This window comes from Hevea brasiliensis, chromosome 7 (genome assembly GCF_030052815.1).
Source record: "Hevea brasiliensis isolate MT/VB/25A 57/8 chromosome 7, ASM3005281v1, whole genome shotgun sequence".
NCBI classification, from domain to species: domain Eukaryota; kingdom Viridiplantae; phylum Streptophyta; class Magnoliopsida; order Malpighiales; family Euphorbiaceae; genus Hevea; species Hevea brasiliensis.
Window position 1 is genome coordinate 91,193,109 of NC_079499.1, and position 23,865 is coordinate 91,216,973.

Here is a 23,865-nt window from a genome sequence, read left to right on the forward strand (position 1 = left end):
CCTAGATAGGGGCAAAGGTACCACTATTGTTAGTTGTTAGTGGACAACCCAATCAGAGCAAGTTTATGGTATTAGTGGGTTAACGAGAGAAAAGATGTTAAGAAACCTGGTCTGTTGGGATGTACCGTAGTGGCCTATGCAATGTTCTCAATGTCTATTCTGTAAGCTGCATATTATAATACTGGCATGGAATTATTGTGTAGAGCTGCATGCATTCATGTGATGTTCTATGATAAGGGTGTTTGCAAACAAGCTCTATTTTGGTATAGTTATGCTAGGACAGAGTTCTACTTCTATAGAGGAGTTTAGAACTCCTAGTTAGGGGTTTAAATCCTTGAGCCAGAGTATCAAATATCAAAATTGGGTGGTAACCACCCTACATGGGCTAGAGTTATATCATGAGTTATCATGGGATTAGAGGTTTAGTATGGTTATAGTGTAAGAATGGCCCTTACTAATGAGATCAATTGGTCTTCGGTATGGGATCTTGGATAGTTTTAGCATTATGATAGACTTTTCGCTTAAATTTTAGTAAGAATATATATCTTTATGTGGTAGCGAGGTGAAAAGTACAACCTTACTCCCTAAAGGGGATTAGAGGCTAAGACTAATGTTCATAGCCTATGAAATTACATTTTAAGGAGTTTACAGTATGATAAGAGAGTAGATAACTTGACATGGTTATGTAATGTGGTAGATGTAGTACCTCTTTTACAGTCAGTTGTGCTGCAGGGTATAGCCTTGTCTTTTTAAGAGAGACAAAAGGTTACTAATAGTATTGGTAACTTATGGAATGACATCTTGGATAGGACTATAAGGTGTGATAGAGAGTTGTTGGTTTAGGTACCCTAAAGGAGGGCACAAGTCCCACTATGGGAATCATAAGTTATCAGATCATGATGGATGTCAAGCCCTTGAATTTAATGAGGGGTTTGGTACCCAGTATCTTAAGGTAATAGAGAGCAGTCTATAGTCTATTAGACAGGAATAGAGATCGCATAGTGAATGCATGGCTGCTATTCCCTAAGTTCCTTCTCAGCTTTTTATTGCTCTAGACAAGAGTATACTCTAAATAGAATAATGTTAAGGGCAGTAAGTCAGTAGAGACAAAACACAGAGTACCAGTAGTTAGAGTATGTGCAAAAATGAGAATTAGGATATTTGGATGCAGCATAACCCCTAATACTAGTGGAACTACTAGCCAAAGTGGTCAGAAGATAACGTTCGAGTAGCACAAATAAAATTCGAGTAACACAAAAGTGTGATGACCTAGTAAAGACACTAAAAGATACAGTTATCTAGTTAGTTGTCCTATTATAAGGAAGAATGGAGCTAGGAATAGAGTAGTCAGAGTTCTATTTTGGGTAAGATATAATAAATAGATTAAAGGACAACCTAAAAAGGGTCAAAATAGGAAGAACGGAGTTAAGAAATAAAGTAGGCTAGGTGTTGTTCTAGGCAAGGTAAATGATAAGGATTTAGAACTAGAATGGGACCATATTAGTGAGAACATTCGTCAAGTACAGAACCCAGAAGTGCATAATTCAGAGTGGGTAGGTCATAGTTATTGCAGTATTAGGAGCCAGAATATAGAGCTCAGAGTTGCAGGATTTGGATTAGGCTTTGTTGGTTTTCTGTCCCCAAGGTGGAATAAGGGGCAATGGGACAAGATCCCTTTTAGACTGTTGATAGTATAAGAAAAGTTAGGTGAGGTATGCTATTTTCTGGTTTACAACCCCGTAAGTGCATGAATCACTAACAAGTAATAAAGTGATGAGTAGAGTATCATTCCCATGAGGAATTTGTAACTACTAAACTAGACAATAATTTTGACTGTTTAAACTACCGAAAGTTATAAGGGAATGGAATTTAAACTAGTGCTGAATAACTACTAGAAACAAAGGAAAATAAATCCGAAAACTTAAAAAGAATTCTTTTTGGATAGACAATTCCAGAATTAAGATTTCACACCTTAACCCTGTTGTGGTTTTAACCTTGTTTTATCAATGGAATGAGTGCTGTTACTTTGACGGAAATTAATCTTAAAGTATCTTAGATCCCCTCTCAAGGTATCTAAGGAGTATTTTAATTAATATGAACCCTACTTTTGTGGCGATCAGTCCTAATTAAAATCCCTTAAGGTTTGTGATTAATTATGGTGTTCCACAAAGGTCGTTAGCCTATCTCTAGATCAGATTTTGTAGATTCAAAATCTTGATTTTTTAATATTAATCTTCTCCTTTCAATTCTTCAATTAATATTGTGGATCATAGCTAAGTGGGTACCAACACATAGCATGCATTAAGGATACAAAAAATTGAATCAAAGCTCAGAACTCAATTCCATTAAATAAAACTCAATATATATCCATAACAGAAATTAAGAATACTACTCTTCTAATTCCAGAATTAAAGGAACTACTCACTCATGGTAAATTTAATAAACATAATGTAATGAAAAAAAGAGAACACAAAACCAATATGAAGAATTAGAACAAAAGAACCGAGAGATAGATTCTGCAGCTTTAAACTTGTGGAACTTTGGCTAAGAGATCTCTTCCTTGGTGCTAATGTAATCCTTCTTCAAGACGAATTGGGAACTAGGGTTTTCTAAAAGTCTTCTCTTGAAGGTCTTCCTTTTCTCTTTTTTTATCTCTCTTCCCTTTCAAAAGAAAAATCCCCCCTTCATGCTCTGTACTTGCTCTTATTTATATTGGGTGTCCTAGAGTTAAGTTTTAGAGTCCTAAGGGCAGTAGAAGTCTGAGTGGCAAGCTAAAATAGAAGCTAGAGTTGAATTAGGAAGCTGGCTATTACATAGTACACAGCCCGTGTGTCACTACATGGCCTTGGGCGTGTAAGTTTCTAGAGTGACTTTGGCTTGTTTTCAGATGGAGGTTACATGGGGTATGTGACTTTACATGGGTTAAAGAACACGGTCCATGTACTATCTCCTTCCCTTTAGTTTTTCAAGCTTCATTAACCAGAAGGTTGCACGGGTTCTTGGATGGTACACGGGGGTGATTTGCATGACCCATGTACTGAGGCTTTCTTATGATTTCTTTCAATTCTCCTAGGGCAGAAGGTTACACGGGGTTATGGCTGTGTATACACGACTCGTGTAAAGTGTATCAGCAACTTGCCTTGCTGTTAAGTCCTTCCAAGCTTTTCTTCTTCACTCCTATGCCTTGGATTTCTTTTAGAACACCTGAAAATGTGTAGAAAATATGAAATTTAGTGAAGATTAGCTAAATTATCAAAAACTAATGAAACTAACAAATATGTATGCAATTATCTACCTAAAAGCCATGCAATATAGTACAATTGTGCCTAAAAATATCTATATAATACAAGTATATCAAATACCCCCAAACTCAAACTTTTACTTGTCTTCAAGGAAAATAAAACTTTTTTGAAAACTTTAACCGAAGATTCAATTTGCACGCAATTGGACTCCCTTCAACCTTCATACCAATTTCCCACTTTCAAGGCATAGAGACATTAACAGTTGCTTGCTACAACCTCATCTCTTTTATGTAGCTTCAACTAATTATTCCTCTATGCAAGGCTATTAATAAGTCACAAATAACCTGTATTATCGAGATGGATTTGAGAAACACTTACTCCCCTTTATTTGCCTCTACTAGTGATAGTTATGATGAAGTGTTTTATTTCTAACCCCATAGACATGTCTCAATTTTTTTTATCTCCACTAATATAGCATACACTCTTCAAAAGATCAAAAGATCTTTAAAAGGATTGTAATGGGGCTAAAGGGATAGTAACTTGGTTACCAAAGGAAGGGTTTTAGGGAATGCAAATATGAAAATAGCATTTATGCATAAAATAACAAGTACTCTAAGTTTATTGTACTGATTTGTATGGAGAGGAGTGGCTTTTGATTTTTAGTGCCAAGCATGCTTCCATGATACTTATTTTGGGGCTTACCCCCCTTTTCTTTTATGTTCCTTTTTGTCCTCCCCCCTAAACTTATTGCTTTTGCTGTGTTGGAGAGGAAATCTTTTTCAATGATTTTAATCACATACTTGCACTTTTTTCTAAGCTTTGCACTTTTTCTCCATATTTTCTCTAGCACTTAGTTTACTTTTTACTTATGCACTTAGCTTCCTCGAAAGGTAGGATAGGTGTTTATGCTAAAAGCTAGGTGAATAATGTCGGTAAACAAGAAAAATTATATAGGTAAAAATACATGCTCAAATTGGCTACTAGGGATATTTATATTAATTAAGGGTGGCTAGGGCTTAATTAGGTTATATCAAAGAATGCCTTAATCATCTCTTCATCAAGCATATGCTAGGATTTCGCCTCAATAGGTCCAAGTGGCATGTTTTAGGGCTAGTGAGGCATTTTTAGGTTTGCTTGTATTTTAAAAATGTTCTCTCAATTATGCAAGTTCAATGTAATAGATTAATGACTATGAAGAAATTTAACTAATGTAACTCCACTTAAGTGATTAAGTTTTTCACAAACAACATATTAAAGCCTTTTTTCCTATCCAGTTACATTCATTCCTCTTTCTTAGAGAGTCAAATTTTTAGCTCTTCAGGTATTTGCTAAAAAGCCTTTTAAAAGAATTCAAAATTTTCAAATAAATTTTCTGGATTTTTGATACGCAAGTATAATACGGATGTAATTAGACAATGTAATGAAATGTAATGTATGAATGTAATACATAAATGCACCCCCAAACTTGAATTTAAAATTGTCCTTAATGGCAAACACAATATGCAAAAGTAAGAAAAGATAAGTCAATAGGTATGTAGAGCAGAATGTGAACAATATGGACCTATATAGCTATATAGGGACTAGGACTAAGGCCTATACCTTTGCAGTAATTAAAAAGGCATCCTAATCTATGGTTCTATATCTAAAAGGTCTTAAAAAGTAAGGAAGGTGCATCTGCATCATGTCGCTCTAGGATCATATCCAGCTTGTTATGGGCCTCTTAGAGACTGTCTTCCACTGTATGAAGCCTATCTTCAATAGTAGTCTCTAAGGCCCTCATATGAGCATCAAATGTGGCCTCCATCATCTGCAGGTAGGCAATTACGGGGTCTGCAAGAGGTGGAATGTAGGGAGGGACTCTGGCTGGTGATCCCTCAAGAATGGGGTATGGCTCCTCTTGCTGCTACCATGCTCTAAAGGATTCTCCCTACTCTCTTCCTTCTAGTATTGCTCTAGGGATGACATTCCCTTTTGCATCAACGAGGAGGCACTAATCTCTAACTTTTCAGCATATCCCCATAGATATGTAGATTGACTGGTCAATTTAGGAGGCACCAGTGATTAGATGTAGTCGAACATGCATAGGCATGAACCCAAAGTGGGCAGCAATAGTAGTGATGAGTCTACCCAACACAATGCTTCCGATGGCTTGGTGAGGCATCCTCTTCAAGTGGTTGCAGAGGAATAGCCAGTGCTGCAGTGCTGTCTAGTCACTATACACTATAAGAAAAATAGTTCATTGGCGTTTATAACGCCTAGGCTATCACCTCAACCCGTGATGGTGTGGGCAGCGAACCTATGCATGTATCGTAGGGCAGGGCTTGTCAAACCAGTGGATTTGGATTTACTGGAATTGTAGACTTCGGTATTTGGCACAATGGATTGCCAAAACTCCACACTATTGTACACCAGCCTGTTCTGTGGGATCTCCTGGTGTCCTGTGCTATCAAAACCAAAATAGAGTTAAATTTGTCCATGTTTTGGTCACGATCGATGCCTAAGAGGTGGAACTCTATCCTCCCTCTGTCAGCCCTATTAATGACCCAAAGGTTGGCCTTAAGGCTATCTAGAAACTCCAGAGTGGTGTCTCGGTAGGTAGGGTTTCACAATTAGGCGAATCTGGCGCACCCAATGTTGTCTAAGAGAATATCCACCTCTAACTTCAACACAAATTGCTCCAACAATGCAGTGTCCATGTATTTTATGGAGGAGATTTTTCTTTTGTTGAGCCTACCAAAAATATCTCTATGTTCTGTGTTCTTAAATGGCTAGGCGATGGAGAATTCGGGTTGTGGTGGTTGTGGAGGCTAGGGTTGTAGTTCTGGTTATGGTTCTTATTGTGTGGCTCGACGGATTTTTGATCACTAGGATAGAGATTGAAAGGGTGGGGAGGGTGAGTCTCGTCCTCCTTTAGAGGAAGAGCTAACTCTACCGGCTGTTCCTTTTGTGGGTGCCATGGAAGAAGAAAATAAAAAACTTTTGGGTTTTTAAGGGAGAAATCAAGATTGGAAGGAAACTTGTGAGAAACTCTTGGAAAGGAAGGAAATTTATAGGATTTGAATGGGCGTGTAACAGTTGGGAGAGCATTTAAAGGGCTAAAGTGGCACTTGGAATCTTTTTTCTGCCTCTTCGGTGAGCTATCTGTGAAGAATTATACGGGTCTGTGTATCACTACATGGCCATACCCATGTAACTTTCTATTTATTTATTTTTTTTCGATTCTTAGCCAATTACAAGGGTCATGTATCACTACACAGGTCTAACTCGTGCAACTACTGCTTTTTCTCCTTTGTTGTGCATCTTGTTTAACTTACACGGGGACATGTAATGGAGTAAAGGAGGCCCGTGTAAGTTTCTGCCTATATTAATCCATTCATTCTTTCATCTTTTCTGGTTACATGGGTCATGTGTCTTCACATGGGTAACTCTATGTAACCTTCTAGAGTGCCTATGTGCAAGAGCTTTTGGGTTTAGTATGTTACACGAGCCATGTAACACAACACGGGTTGACCTGTGTAATTTTTTGGACTAAAATTTTTTTTTAAAGAGTTTCGTCTCTTCCTAACCTTCCAAGAGTCAATGCTAACATGTTTCTATGTAAAATAAATGAAATGCTCATGGGAGTTAGCAATTAAAATACTTCCCTAGTTTTGCGATTTCCTTTCTTACATGGTTTTGACTTGGTGATTCTCTTTCTTCCTGCTTCTTGCTTTCCTCAATTTATGCTCAATTTGAAGAGTGTGGGTGATTATAAAACTAGAAATAATGATAAGATGAGAAAAAAAAGAAAATTGACTATAAAGAAAATTAAAAGTCTTAGGTTGCCTCCCAAGGAGTGCTTATTTATAGTCTTTAGCTTGACTTTTCTTGGTTCATGGCTGTGCTAGAGGGTTGCTATAGGATTGTGTGAATCCTTTCTTGATTGGATCCCTTGATAAGTATAGCTTTAGTCTCTGCCTATTAACCTTGAAGGTGCTGGAGGTCTCACTCCATACTTCTACTGCTCCATGTGGGAAGACTTATGTAACCTTGAAGTGTCTAGACCATCTAGACCTCAGCTTTCTAAGGAATAGCTTCAGTCTTGAGTTAAATAGTAAGACAAGATCTCCTTCTTTGACTTCTCTTTTGGTTATGTGCTTGTCATGCCAGCTTTTGGTCCTGTCCTTGAAGATTTTGGCATTCTCATAGGCATCTTGTTTGATTTCCTCCAATTCATTGAGTTGTATAAGCCGCTTTTCTCCAGCAACTTTCAAATCAAAATTCAAGGTTTGAATTGTCCAATAAGTTTTGTGTTTAAGTTCAACAGGGATGTAAACCAAGAAAAAAGGGGTTGTTCCAATGCGAGTTTTGAATGTAGTACGGTAGGCTCATAATGCATCATCTAATTTTAAGGACCAATCCTTCCTTGAGTGATTTACTATTTTCTCAAGGATTCTCTTCAGTTTCCTATTTGAAACTTCCACCTAACCATTTATTTGAGGGTGGTAAGGTGTTGCCACTTTGTGTCTCACTCCGTATTTCTTTAGTAATGTTTCAAACTGCTGATTACAGAAGTGACTTCCCCCATTACTAATAATTGCTCGTGGTGTGCCACACCTTTGTAAAGGTGTACTTCTTGAGGAACTTGACCACTATTTTGGCATTATTTGTTGGTGTGGCTATTGGTTCTACCCATTTTGATACGTACTCTACACTAACTAGAAAGTACTTATTGCCAAACAAAGATGGGAATAGACCCATATAGTCTATTCCCCACACATCAAACAGCTCGACTTCAAGTATACCCTGCAGTGGCATCTTGTTCCTTCTTGAAATATTTCCTATTCTTTGGCACTGATTGCATGTTAGTACAAAGTTTCTTACATCTTTAAACAAGTTAGGCCAGTAGAACCCCTACTTGTAGGATCTTTACTACTGTCCTTGTTGTGCTAAATTGTCCTCCATAAGGTGATGAATGACAGTGTTGTAGTATACTCTCTATTTCTTTCTTGGGTATACATATTCTTATTAGCCCATTATAACATCTCTTGAATAACAGAGGCTCTTCCCAGGTATAGTCCCTTACATCATTCAAAAAAATTTTTCTTTGTTGGTAGGACATGTTAGGTGGTAAAACCCTGCACACAAGATAGTTAACAATGTCAACATACTATGAAGTTCGAGAAATTGTAAATAGTTACTCATCTAGAAAGGAATTATCAATTGACAAATTTTCAAAGTTATCCACTGATTCTTCCTGCTTGAGCCTAGATAGGTGGTCAGCTATAATATTTTCGGTTCCCTTTTTGTCTTTGATTTCAAGGTTAAATTCTTACAGAAGTAGAATCCATAGATCAACCTTGGTTTTGCTTCTTTCTTATTTAGGAGGTGCTGAATTGCGGTATGGTTTGAGTAAATAATGACTTTGGAGCTAACAAAGTAAGACCTGAATTTGTTAATTGCAAACACAATTGCTAAAAATTCTTTTTCTATGGTTGTATAGTTGACTCATGCATTATCAAGTGTTTTACTGGCATAGTAGATAGCATGAACTTTCTTGTCCTTTCTTTGTCCAAGCACTGCCCCTATTGCATAATCACTTGCATTACACATTACTTCAAATGGCAGCTCCCAATTTGGTGGTTGCATAATTAGTACTGAAATTAACACTTCTTTTATCCTGTGAAATGCAACAAGGCAATTTTCATCAAAGTTAAAAGAAACTTCTTGATTTAGCAAATTAGTTAAAAGCTTAGCTATTTGGGAGAAATCCTTAATGAATCTTCTGTAGAAGCCTACATGTCCCAAAAAGCTTCGCACTCCTTTGACTGATGAAGGTAGTGGCATTTTTTCAATGATTTCAATCTTTGCCTTGTCTACCTCTATTCCTCTTTCTGAAACTAGATGACCAAGGACTATGCCTCTCTTACTATGAAGTGGCATTTTTCCCAATTCTGAACCAGGTTTGATTCCTCACATCTTTGTAGCACTTTAGATAAGTTAGCTAAACATTCATCAAAATTGATTCCATAAATAGAAAAATCATCCATAAAAATTTCCATTATATTTTTAATATAATCAGAAAAAAATAGCCATCATGCATCATTGAAAGGTTGTAAGGGCATTACAAAGACCAAAGGGCATTCTCCTATATGCAAAAGTACCATAAGGATAAGTGAATGTGGTCTTTTCTTGGTCCTCAGGATGAATAGGGATTTGAAAAAATTTGGAATGCCCATCTAGATAACAGAAATAAAAATGTTTGGCTAGTCTTTTCAATATTGGATCTTGAATGGAAGAGGAAAATGGTCTTTTCTAGTGGCACTATTTAATTTTCTATAGTCAATGCACATTAGCTAACTAGTAACTACCCTAATAGGGATCAACTCATTGTTCTCATTTTTTACTATAGTTGTCTCACACTTTTTAGGCACTATATGCATTGGACTGACCCATTTGCTATCAGATATTGGGTATATAATACCTCTATCTAATAGTTTCAAAATTTCCTTTTTTACTACTTCTCTCATGTTAAGGTTCAGTCTCATTTGATGTTCAATGGTAGGTCTACTGTTTTCTTTCATAAGTATTCTGTGCATACAAATGAAATGGCTAATTCTCTTGAGGTCTTCTATAGTGTACCATATAGTTTTGCTATGGGTCCTAAGTTTCCTTAACAGTTTTTCCTCTTCTACCTTATTCAAGCTAGCATTTAAAATAACAGGATATTTAGAGTTAGAGTCTAAGAATGCATACCTTATTGTGGAGGGAAGAGGTTTCAATTCTACCTATTTTGTCTCTTCTCGTGACTTGTTTTTGGGTTGCTCTTCCTATAGTTTTTCCACTAGTAGTGCTTGAGCCAGAGGTAGAGGTGGGTTAACTTCTAAAGATTTTGAATAGTCTGCAATTTTTTTATTTTCATCCTCCACTGTGTGGCTATGCACTATACAAGATTCAAGAGTGTCTTTGGGATATCTCTATTAAAACTCCTCCTCTACCAGCTTGTCTATGATGTCAACCCTTAAACATTCATCAGATTCAGATTTATACTTCATTGTTTTGAACAGGTTGAATTCCAGTTCTTCATCTCCCACTTTGAGAGTTATCTTTATCTCCCACTTTGAGAGTTAACAGCCCATTTTTGACATCTATAATAGCTCCGATGGTTGCCAAGAAAGGCTTTCCCAATATTATGAGAATCTGAACATCTTCTTTTATCTCCAGGATAATAAAATCTATAGGAATGAAAAATTTTCCTACTTTGATGGGGATATTCTATAAGATGCCAACTGGATACTTGACATACCTATTTGTTAATTGTAATGAGATAGTAGTTAGTCTCAATTCGCTAACATTCAACTTTTGGCATATAGATAGGGGCATTAGGCTCACGCTAACTCTCATATCATAAAGGGCTTTATCAATGTTCATATTAACAATGAGGCATGGTATGGAGAAGCTTCTAAGATCTTTCAACTTTGGAGGCAGCTTGTTTTAAAAGATGGCGTTGCATTTCTCTATTAAAGCCACTGTCCTATAGTCTTCCAACCTTCTTTTCTTGGAAAGAATTTCCTTTAAAAATTTTGCATAAGATGGCATTTGAGATAGTACTTTGGTAAAAGGAATGTTGCTATAAAATTTTTGCAAAACTTCAAAAAATTTTCCAAACTGCTTGTCTAATTTATATTTCTAGAACCTTTGAGGAAAAGGTAGAGGGGGTTGGTAAGGTTCTGGTACTTTCTTTTTCTTTCCTTCCTCCTCTTCCTTGTTTTCTTCAACTTGCTTCTCTTCCTCTTCTAATTGGCTATCAGAATTTCTAGGAGTTTCTTCTTTCTACTTTTATTTTTCTTTTGATTTTTGTTCCTTTAGTATCCTCCTACTCCTCAATGTAACTGCCTTACAATGTTCTTTGGGATTCATCTATGTCACACCTTACCCCTCTGTAAGGCATAACATGATCCCGTAGAATACTTAATGAACTACCGAACTTCACCTACCGATAACTCATTAAGTACCCTACAAGGGATTTTAAAACAATTTTCTTACATTTTGGAAGTGATGAGCATTTTAGTGAGAATTAAAAATCATTTATTCAAAGCTTAAATACTAGTAAAAATTTTTGTCCATTTAAATTTTGCCGCAATTTTTATAAAAATTTTAACAGAGTTCCGTTTGTATTTGGAGAAAACCGTTCTTCAAATACCTAAAAAAAACACTTTCAAAAATTTTCCAAACCTCCCAACCTCCAATAAACCTCAAATCAACTCAATTCAATTCACTTCAAAATAATTCCACAATACAAATCAAAATTCATCATCTCAAAATATTTAATACTTCATTCACAAGGCATAAAACATGAAATTCACATGTACAAATATTAAATTTACAGAAGGAAATCCAAAATAATATTATTACAATTTATTTACAACTACTCAACTTACACTGATACATACAACATTTCTATATTTACATCAAAATTATCTACAAAGGTATAAAATAATACCCGTACAAAATGATCGATGCGGTCCACAATTCGATAGTAGCTCACTCTGCTGCTTTCTCCTTGCTCTTATCTGCGACAGCAAAATAAGCTATCGCTGAGTATAAAAATACTCAGTGGTGCACAATAAAAATTTAAAATACAATAAATAAATCATTCATTAATGAAACACCATTTAAATAATTCTCAATCATATTTCACAAATATCAAAGCTCATAACAACTCCATTTAGTCAAATAATTCATTAAACACAGTGTTGCCAAAATCATACACATAACTTAAGCCATGACACAAAATTTCCGATCAATGCCGTGTTGTACACCACGACAAAGCAATCTCAACCCCATTAATAAAAAATCAATGAGGGAGGTGGCTAGCTAGCTAATGAGTACTCATCCGATCTCAACCTCAACTGGCAAGCCAGAGAGGGAGGAAAATAAATGATCTCAACCCCATAAATGGAGGAGGAATAGTGTGATACTGTCATGCTAAGTGTGAATATAAAATCAATTCAAAACAATTGATTCAAATAATTTATTGGAAATCTGGTAAATTTTCAAAGTCACATTCACAATCATAAGTGGCAACACAATTCGTAATAACTCAAGAAAAATCAAATTTTCAAGAATCATATATTTAAATAAAAATTACTGTGCACAGACTTGACGTGAGTCGCCTTTAGGCCTTGACTCAGTCTTTTCGAGTTTCCAAGTCTTTTCAGCTGAAACACACAATTTCACAGTGTTTCAGTACCATAACTTAGCATAAATCCAAAAATAAATTTCACTTCACTTTTAACTAGCTTTATTTCGCTAAATTCAACGTTCTCGAAGTTTTTGTATTTCGGATTACTATTCACTACACTATTAAAGTCAAATTGTTGACTTTTTAAGGCTTAATAGGTATGAAAACTCCAACTTCACCCACATACCACATTTTGGTCATTAAATTTGTTGGTTTTGGTCATTTTCTCAAAGCTTAAGTCCTTTTGGTCAAATTGTCAAATTTTCAGTTTTGGTGCTCCAAGTTGCACTGTTCCATTGGTCAATCTACTCTTGGAATTTGACAAACCTTTCTTCATAGAAAATGTTCCTTATTGTCTTAATTTTATTTTCATTTTTGGATCACCCCAATTGGAGTTTTGTAGCTCAAGTTATGGCCATTTGAATTAGGGCTGCCGGATTGAAAACAACCCAGATTTTCTGGGCAAATTTTGGTGCTGGCATATTTGAGTCACCAACTTGGGGTGGCCAAATGGCTTGGTTGCTGGCAGAATTTGGACTTGTGTTCTTCATGAAAGTTTTAGGTCTATATCTCATCTAACCTCTGGTAAAATTTCAGGTTATTTTGACCTGTCTAACTCGAGTTATGACCAAATGAATAAATACTGTTCATTTGGTCAGTTTGTACAGTGACAGACTGCTCTTATCCAACTTTGGTCAATTGGTTCACTAAGTTTTGGTCACTTTTTGGGCATGGTTCCTAAATGAAAATTATGTCATTTTATGTCTATTTTCATCCCCAATTGGTACCATATCAATTGGACTTGTAAAATTTCAGTTTTAGTCCTTCAAAGTTGACTTGGTCATACTGCCAGTAGCATGACCATACAACCTCCGAATTTAGCTTCCATTCCAACAATTCAAACACAACTCATTTGGTCACAATTGACCATTTTCCACCTCACAATAGATCAAATACACCATTTACTCATTTCTCCAAATTTTGCCTCAAAACCCTAGGCCTCCAAACCCTAATCACATTAAATTATTGCATTCAATCACATTTAAGAATTTCAACCTTAACCATTCAACTAAATAAGGTTTTTAAACTCATTTAAATGCATCAAATCATACAAATTATGTCCCTTCTTCAAGCTGGCCGAAATTTCAATTTGGTCCTCCCCACCAATTTTTTTAATTTTAAGTTTATTTACAAGCTCTAGATGCCATACATACACTAATTAAACTAAAATTTTGAAGTTTGCAATACTAACCTTGCTTGGAGGATTTTTAGGCTTCCCTTTCTTCAAGTCTTTCTTCTTCTTTTTACTCTCTAATACTTTCTCAACATGTAAGGAGAAATTTTTGTGTTGAGACTTTGTGAATTTATGGGTTAGGGTAGGGAAATTCAAGCTTTTATTCCCTTAACAATGGTGGAATATGGTGAAGGAGTGGGGAGAGAGGAATGGGATGGCAAAGGGAAAAAAGAAGACTCTAGATTTGTTTTTTTTTCTTTTCTTTTCTTTATTTATTTTGTCATATGGAAGACCAAAAATCCCATTTAATTATTTTATTAATTATACCTTTTATGGCATCATGCATGATGTCATGCATGATGTCATCACCTTTTTACTTTTTTCATTTTCCTCCTTTTTTTTTCTATTAGTTCTTTAATTGAATTATCGATTCCGATATTTTCTTTTCTCCGATTTTATTTGACAGTTAGGTCAAGAGTCAGCTCTCGGGGTCAATTGACCAAATTGCCCCTCGCCGGTTCATCCCGGTTTGCAAATAATTCCATATTTCTTCCGGCTCCCTGACCTAATTATTTGACTGGCTTAATAGTTCTTTTTCGTGATTTTCTCTTTTCCATTGTGTTCATAAAGGTCCTAAGGACCGCAGCGTCACATTTTACGATTCGAAATTTGAGTTTAAAACGACTTCGCAGTCGTTCCCGAGGAGGTCACCCATTGCTGTGACTCTCGGCTCGTTTAACTTCTTATGTTCTGTTTTTCTTATTTATACTTAACTAATTGAACATTACTAATTATTTGTGTTTATGGTTTCTCTAGTTGTCTTAAGTATGGTTCTAATCCCCTTAATTGTCCGGACCGACACTGGTCACTAGAACAGTGAAATATACCAGGCTACACAAATATGGGTGTTACAATTCTCCCCCTCTTAAATAAATTTCGCCTCGAAATTTTACCTGGTATCAATCTCTGAACAGCTGTGGGTGTTATCTCCTCATGTCCTCCTCTCGTTCCCAAGTAGCCTCCTGGCCTGAATGATGGTTCCACAGCACTTTTACCAACGGTATCTGCTTGTTTCGTAGCTGCTTCACCTCATAAGTCAGAATCTTTATGGGTTCTTCCTCATATGTGAGGTCTGGATTTACTTCAATTTCTTCTACTGGTAGTACATGAGATGGGTCTGATTGATACCTCCTCAACATAGACACATGGAAGACGTTATGTATCTTCTCCAACTCTGGAGGTAGTGCCAAACGATAAGCCAAAGGACCCACTCTTTCCAATACCTCATATGGCCCGATAAAACGAGGACTTAGTTTCCCCTTCCTGCCGAATCTCATAATCCTCTTCCAAGGAGAAACCTTGAGGAAAACTTTCTCACCCACTGCATACTCAATATCCCTTCTTTTCAAATCAATATAGGACTTCTGACGGTCTGATGCAGCTTTAAGTCGATCTCTGATCACCCTGATTTTCTCTTCAGTCTGTTGAACAATTTTGGGTCCAATCATTTTTCTTTCACCCACGTCATTCCAACACAACGGGGTTCTACATTTCCTGCCATACAAAGCTTCATATGGAGGCATCCCAATGCTTGATTGGTAGCTGCTGTTGTAAGCAAACTCAATCAAAGGCAAGTGTGTATCCCAACTACCCTCAAACTCAATCACACAAGCCCGTAGCATGTCCTCCAAGATCTAAATTACTCTCTCAGACTGGCCATCTGTCTGTGGGTGGAATGCAGTACTGAAGTTCAATCTAGTTCCTAGGGCTCTCTGAAGACTACCCCAGAATCTAGAAGTGAACCTAGGATCTCTGTCTGATACAATGGATACTGGCACTCCATGAAGCCTCACAATCTCATCGATGTACAACCTGGCCAATTTGTCTAAACTGTAGTCCATTCGGACTAGCAGAAAATGAGCAGACTTAGTCAGTCTGTCGACAATGACCCATACTGCATCATGACTCTTCCGTGTCTTTGGAACTTCCATCACAAAATTCATTGTTATTCTCTCCCATTTCCATTCTGGCACTGACAGTGGATGTAACAACCCAGTTGGTACTTGATGCTCTGCCTTTACTTGCTGACAAGTCAGGCATTTAGATACAAACTCTGCCACATCTCTTTTCATACCCATCCACCAGTAATGCTCTTTTAGCCCTCTATGCATTTTTGTACCACCAGGGTGCATGGTAAAAGGAGACTCATGTGCTTCCTTCAAAATAATCTGCCTCAAATCAACATCATTAGGAACACACATTCTGCCCTGGTGTAGCAGTAAACCATCATCTCTGATTGAGAATTCTGGTTTCTTGCCCTGCCGGACTTCTTCCAACAGCTTCTGATACCTTTCATCATTCTGAGCAGCCATTATGATCTGATCAATCAACACTGGCTGTACATGCCATGCAACTGCTGTCTGCCCCTCATCATTAATCTCTAAACTGGCATGTAATGATCTCAACTCATGTACCAAAGACAAGGGAGTAACTTGTAGACTTACCATAGTCTTGCGACTTAGGGCATCAGCCACAACATTAGCTTTCCCTGGCTGATAGTCTATCAGACAATCATAGTCTTTTATCAACTCTAACCATCTCCTCTGTCTCAAATTAAGCTCTTTCTGGGTGCGCAAATACTTCAAACTCTTATGATCTGTATAAATGTAACACTTCTCCCTATAAAAATAATGTCTCCAGATCTTAAGATCAAACACGATAGCTGCAAGCTCCAAATCATGTGTCGGATAATTCCTCTCATGCGGTTTAGCTAGCGTGATGCATAGGCAATGGCATTTCGATCTTGCATCAACACACAACCTAACCCATTGTGAGAAGCATCGCTGTAAACTGTATATTCTTTACCCGGTATAGGTAAAGTCAAGACTGGAGCCTCTGTCAAACATCTCTTCAATTCATCAAAACTTTGCTGGCATTGGTCCGTCCACTGAAATTTCACATCCTTTCTAAGTAGCTTGGTCAATAAAGATGCCAACATGGAGAATTCCTTCACAAATCGACGGTAGTATCCATTAACTTGAACTGCGAATCTCGTGACATTTCGGGTGGCTTTCCAGTGGGACGACTTCAATCTTGCTAGGATCTACCTTAATACCCTCTGCTGATACTATGTGCCCCAAGGATATCTCCTTTAGCCAAAATTCACATTTCGACAATTTGGCATATAGCTGTTTCTCCCTCAAAGTCTGCAGTACAATCCGCAGATGTCTATCATGCTCTTCTGCATTCCTCGTATAGACTAATATATCATCACTAAATACCACAACAAACTGGTCGAGGTATGGTCTGAAGATAGTGTTCATCAGATCCATAAAAGCAGCCGGAGCATTAGTTAACCCAAATGGCATGACCAAGAACTCATAATGGCCATAGCGGGTTCTGAAGGCAGTTTTAGGTATACTCTGCTCTTGTACTTTCAGCTGATAATAACCTGATCTCAGGTCAATTTTGGAGAATACAGCTGCACCCCTCAACTGATCAAACAAGTCATCAATACGGGGTAATGGATATCTATTCTTTATCGTCACCTTATTCAACTGCTGATAGTCAATGCATAACCGGAGAGTGCCATCCTTCTTCTTTACAAATAACACCAGCGCTCCCCAAGGTGACACACTAGGGCGAATGAAGCCCTTATCAAGCAGTTCTTGCAACTGCACTTTCAATTCTTTTAGTTTTGCTGGTGCCATTCTGTATGGTGTTATGGAGATTGGGTCCACACCAGGCATAACATCAATTTCAAACTGCACTTCTCTTTCTGGAGGTAATCCTGGCAATTCTTCAGGAAATACATCCGGAAAGTCACATACAGTAGGAATGTCCTCGGTCTTTGGACTCCCCACTTGGGTGTCTATCACATGTGCCAAGTACGCCTCACACCCTTTTCTAATCATTTTTCTGGCCAGTGCAGCTGAAATGATGTTTGAAGGCAATAACTGCCTCTCCCCATGTATTACTACATCACCATACTGAGGAAGACCAAAAGTGATTATCTTCAGTCTACAGTCAATCATCGCATGATGCCTGGCTAACCAATCCATGCCCAAGATAATGTCATAATCTCTGAAGGGCATTTCAATTAAATCAGATAGAAAAGTGTGTCCTTGGATCACCAAAGGACAGTCCCTATATAGCCTATTTACCCTGACTTCCTGGCCTAATGGACTAGTTACTAGCACATCATAGTCCATTGGTACACACTGAATAGCAGTAGAACACATCACACTAGCACTAACATACGAATGTGTGCAGCCAGGATCAAATAACACATGTACATCTTGGTCAAGGATAGAAAAATTACCAGCTACAACATCTGATGTTTCAGCCTCCTCCCTCTGACGCATGGTATACACTCGACCGTGCACCACTGGTACCGGGCTGGTTAACAGTGCTTTGACTTCCAGGAGTGTTATCAGGACCCCTACCTCTGCCTCTACCTCTAGCAGCTGACTGTGACCCTCTAGGTGCAGAGACTTGGGCTGATCCTTTAGATGTAGCAAACGATCCAGACCGGCGCGGACTAGTGCAATCCTTAACAAAATGTCCGCTCCCTCCATAGTTAAAACATGTACCGGTGGCCTTGAAACAAACCCCACCATGAGTTCTCCCACAAGTTTCACACTGTCGTACTGATAGAGATCCTCGAGAAGCTTGTTGGCCTACCGACTGACCGGGGTGGTCTTTGGCCAGAAAATCTGCCTCTGCCAAATCTACGGGAGCTGGATCCCCCAAACTGTTTCCTCTTGCCAGAACCACTTTCAGATGCTTGTCCAGTAGTCTTTTCAGTCTTATCTTTTTCTTGTGTACCTTTCTTCACTGCCCCTTCTGATTTTATCCTTTCCAGTTCCAGGGCCTGTGAGATCAATTCAGCAAAATTCTGATGTCGAAAACCCACGACTTGCATTCTCAAATTCGGCCTTAATCCGGACTCAAACCTTTAGCATCTATCTCTGGGGGTGGAGACTAAGCTTCCAGCATAGTGGCTTAGCCTTGAAAAGTCTCTCTCATATTCTGCTATGGTTCGGTCCCCTTGTTTCAAACTCAAGAATTCTTGTAATTTCTTATCTACATATGCATCAGGAACCCATTTCTGTCGAAACTCCCTCGAAAAGTCTGACCAAGTAAGGACTGGAGGTTTTACTAGGCTGCGGGGGATGGTCTTCCACCATTCATACGCATCCCCTTGCAACAAGGAAACAGAATACTCAAACTTCATCTCTTCCGTACACTGCAGTTTTCTGAAAACTCGTTCCATTCTTTCCAACCACTGTTCTGCCTCCAGTGGATCCACCATACCTTTAAACTCGGTGGCCCCAAATTTCATCAGTTTTTCATATTGCCGAGCTGAGGGCTGTGGTTGTGCTACAGGTACTGGCATCTGAGCTTGGGGTGGCACATTACCCGCTATTTGCTGGAAGAACGCAGCCATCTGCTGTACAAATTGAGCAGGGAACTGCAGTGCTGGAGCAGGAGCTGGAGTGGCTGACCCACTCATGTTCTGGAGTGCTGGGGCTTCCTCTTGAACCTCAGCCTCAACAGATTGTTCTTCGGAATGATTTCCTCCTTCCATTCCGTTTTCTCAAATTTTCTACTTCCTGAGATCAAACACAAGGAGGTTGACCTCCGTTAATGCATATTCATGATGTAAATATGTCATATATATCAATTTAAAGACACTTGAGCAGTTGTACTTATCAAAGAAATATTCATACACATAGTCAAAATTTATTGAAAAACCATGCTCTGATACCACTAAAACATGTCACACCTTACCCCTCTGTAAGGCATAACATGATCCCGTAGAATACTTAATGAACTACTGAACTTCACCTACCGATAACTCATTAAGTACCCTACAAGGGATTTTAAAACAATTTGCTTACATTTTGGAAGTGGTGAGCATTTTAGTGAGAATTAAAAACCATTTATTCAAAGCTTAAATACTAGTAAAAATTTTTGTCCATTTAAATTTTGCCGCAATTTTTATAAAAATTTTGACAGAGTTCCGTTTGTATTTGAAGAAAACCGTTCTTCAAATATCTAAAAAAAACACTTCCAAAAATTTTCCACAACTCCCAACCTCCAATAAACCTCAAATCAACTCAATTCAATTCACTTCAAAATAATTCCACAATACAAATCAAAATTCATCATCTCAAAATATTTAATACTTCATTCACAAGGCATAAAACATGAAATTCACATGTACAAATATGAAATTTACAGAAGGAAATCCAAACTAATATTATTACAATTTATTTACAACTGCTCAACTTACATTGATACATACAACATTTCTATATTTACATCAAAATTATCTACAAGGGTATAAAATAATACCCGTACAAAATGATCGATGTGGTCCACAATTCGATAGCAGCTCACTCTGCTGCTTTCTCCTTGCTCTTATCTGCGACAGCAAAATAAGCTATCGCTGAGTATAAAAATACTCAGTGGTGCACAATAAAAATTTAAAATACAATAAATAAATCATTCATTAATGAAACACCATTTAAATAATTCTCAATCATATTTCACAAATATCAAAGCTCATAACAACTCCATTTAGTCAAATAATTCATTAAACACAGTGTTGCCAAAATCATACACACAACTTAAGCCATGACACAAAATTTCCGATCAATGCCGTGTTGTACACCACGACAAAGCAATCTCAACCCCATTAATCGAAAATCAATGAGGGAGGTGGCTAGCTAGCTAATGAGTACTCATCCGATCTCAACCTCAACTGGCAAGCCAGAGAGGGAGGAAAATAAACGATCTCAACCCCATAAATGGAGGAGGAATAGTGTGATACTGTCATGCTAAGTGTGAATATAAAATCAATTCAAAACAATTGATTCAAATAATTTATTGGAAATCTGGTAAATTTTCAAAGTCACATTCACAATCATAAGTGGCAACACAATTCGTAATAACTCAAGAAAAATCAAATTTTCAAGAATCATATATTTAAATAAAAATTACTGTGCACAGACCTGACGTGAGTTGCCTTTAGGCCTTGACTCAGTCTCTTCGAGTTTCCAAGTCTTTTTCAGCTGAAACACACAATTTCACAGTATTTCAGTACCATAACTTAGCATAAATCCAAAAATAAATTTCACTTCACTTTTAACTAACTTTATTGCGCTAAATTCAACGTTCTCGAAGTTTTTGTATTTCGGGTTACTATTCACTACACTATTAAAGTCAAATTATTGACTTTTTAAGGCTTAATAGGTATGGGAACTCCAACTTCACCCACATACCACATTTTGGTCATTAAATTTGTTGGTTTTGGTCATTTTCTCAAAGCTTAAGTCCTTTTGGTCAAATTGTCAAATTTTCAGTTTTAGTGCTCTAAGTTACACTGTTCCATTGGTCAATCTACTGTTGGAATTTGGCAAACCTTTCTTCATAGAAAATGTTCCTTATTGTCTTAAGTTTATTCTCATTTTTGGATCACCCCAATTGGAGTTTTGTAGCTCAAGTTATGGCTATTTGAACTAGGGCTGCCGGATTGAAAACAACCCAGATTTTCTGGGCAAATTTTGGTGCTGGCAGATTTGAGTCACCAACTTGGGGTGGCCAAATGGCTTGGTTGCTGGCAGAATTTGGACTTGTGTTCTTCATAAAAGTTTTAGGTCTATATCTCATCTAACCTCTGGTAAAATTTCAGGTTATTTTGACATGTCTAACTCGAGTTATGACCAAATGAACAAATACTATTCATTTGATCAGTTTGTACAGTGGCAGACTGCTCTTATCCAACTTTGGTCAATTGGTTCACTAAGTTTTGGTCACTTTTTGGGCATGGTTCCTAAATGAAAATTGTGTCATTTTATGTCTATTTTCATCCCAATTGGTACCATATCAATTGGACTTGTAAAATTTCAGTTTTGGTCCTTTAAAGTTGACTTGGTCATGCTGCCAGCAGCATGACCATACAACCTCCGAATTTAGCTTCCATTCCAACAATTCAAACACAGCTCATTTGGTCACAATTGACCATTTTTCACCTCACAATAGATCAAATACACCATTTACTCATTTCTCCAAATTTTGCCTCCAAACCCTAATCACATTAAATTATTGCATTCAATCACATTTAAGAATTTCAACCTTAACCATTCAACTAAATAAGGTTTTTAAACTCATTCAAATGCATCAAATCATACAAATTATGTCCCTTCTTCAAGCTGGCCAAAATTTCAATTTGGTCCTCCCCACCAATTTTTTTAATTTTAAGTTTATTTACAAGATCTAGATGCCATACATACACTAATTAAACTAAAATTTTGAAGTTTGCAATACTAACCTTGCTTGGAGGATTTTTAGGCTTCCCTTTTTTCAAGTCTTTCTTCTTCTTTTTACTCTCTAATACTTTCTCAACATGTAAGGAGAAATTTTTGTGTTGAGACTTTGTGAATTTATGGGTTAGGGTAGGGAAATTCAAGCTTTTATTCCCTTAACAATGGTGGAATATGGTGAAGGAGTGGGGAGAGAGGAATGGGACGGCAAAGGGAAGAAAGAAGACTCTAGATTTATTTTTTTTTCTTTTCTTTTCTTTATTATTTTGTCATATGGAAGACCAAAAATCCCATTTAATTATTTTATTAATTATACCTTTTATGGCATCATGCATGATGTCATGCATGATGTCATCACCTTTTTACTTTTTTCATTTTTCTCTTTTTTTTTTTCTATTAGTTCTTTAATTTAATTCTCGATTCCTATTTTTTCTTTTCTCCGATTTTATTTGACAGTTAGGTCAGGAGTCAGCTCTCGGGGTCAATTGACCAAATTGCCCTCGCTGTTCATCCTGCCACAAATAATTCCATATTTCTTCCGGCTCCCTTACCTAATTATTTGACTGGCTTAACAGTTCTTTTTCGTGATTTTCTCTTTTCCACTGTGTTCATAAGGGTCCTAAGGACCGCAGCATCATATTTTACAGTTCGAAATTTGAGTTTAAAATGACTTCGCAATCGTTCCCGAGGAGGTCACCCATCGCTGTGACTCTCGGCTCATTTAACTTCTTATGTTCTGTTTTTCTTATTTATACTTAACTAATTGAACATTACTAATTATTTGTGTTTATGGTTTCTCTAGTTGTCTTAAGTATGATTCTAATCCCCTTAATTGTCCGGATCGACACCGGTCACCGGAACAGTGAAATATACCAGGCTATACAAATAGGGGTGTTACAATCTATGGTTGACTTGGCAATTTTCCAATCTGTTTGCTTGAAGAGATCAGCTTGTTGGGCAATCTGATTTTCAAGCATCTTATTATGGGTGGCCAATTGATCCACTTTGGATGCTAATTGTTTAGTAATCTCATTCTACTATTATTGTGCTACCAAAAAGCTTTCCATCATGGATTCTATGGTCAGCTTGGATTCTGGTTGTTGAGGTTAAGGTGGTGGTTACTGCACTAAATTCTAACCTCTATTTTGGATGCCTGGTGGTGGTGGTCTGTATCCCTATTATTTATTTATTGGCTGATTTTGCAAATTTTGTGAATTGGACCATGAGAAATAGGGGTGGTTCCTCTATCCAGGGTTATAAGTATTTGAATAACGGTTATTGACCTGTCTCTGCTTGAGGTTCCCTCCATTGTTCACATAGTTCAACTACTCTATTGAAGGCTTGCTATAATGGCTACATTCTGAAGTTGCTGGCCTCCCCCACAACTTTTGCGGTATTGATCACTTGATCCCCATTCATTTTAAAAGTGTCATACAAAGTGAGAAAGCACTGTGGGTGATAATGTGGATATTTCATGGGTAAGCCTTCAAATTGGGTTTGCTGAATCATTTGTAGCCATGCTGGTTAGAGTTTAAAATTATTGGCCTTAACTGTAGGCCTGGTAATGCTAGACTGGAATCCTTGGATAATTAAAGCTCCATAGTCCCTCAGGGGTCTTAGTTTGTTGTTGTTGTTAGTCATGACTAGAGTTTCAAGAATTTTAGGTTTTAATGCTAGCTCTTGTTTCTCCTTTCTCTCTTGATGATTCTTAGAGTCTTATCTATTTCAGGATCTAATTCAAGTAATTCTTCTTCAGGTTTAGTTGTCCTGGTCATAAAATGAAATTAACAACCTAAAAAACGAAACAAAGATAAAATCAAATTAACAATGAAATTA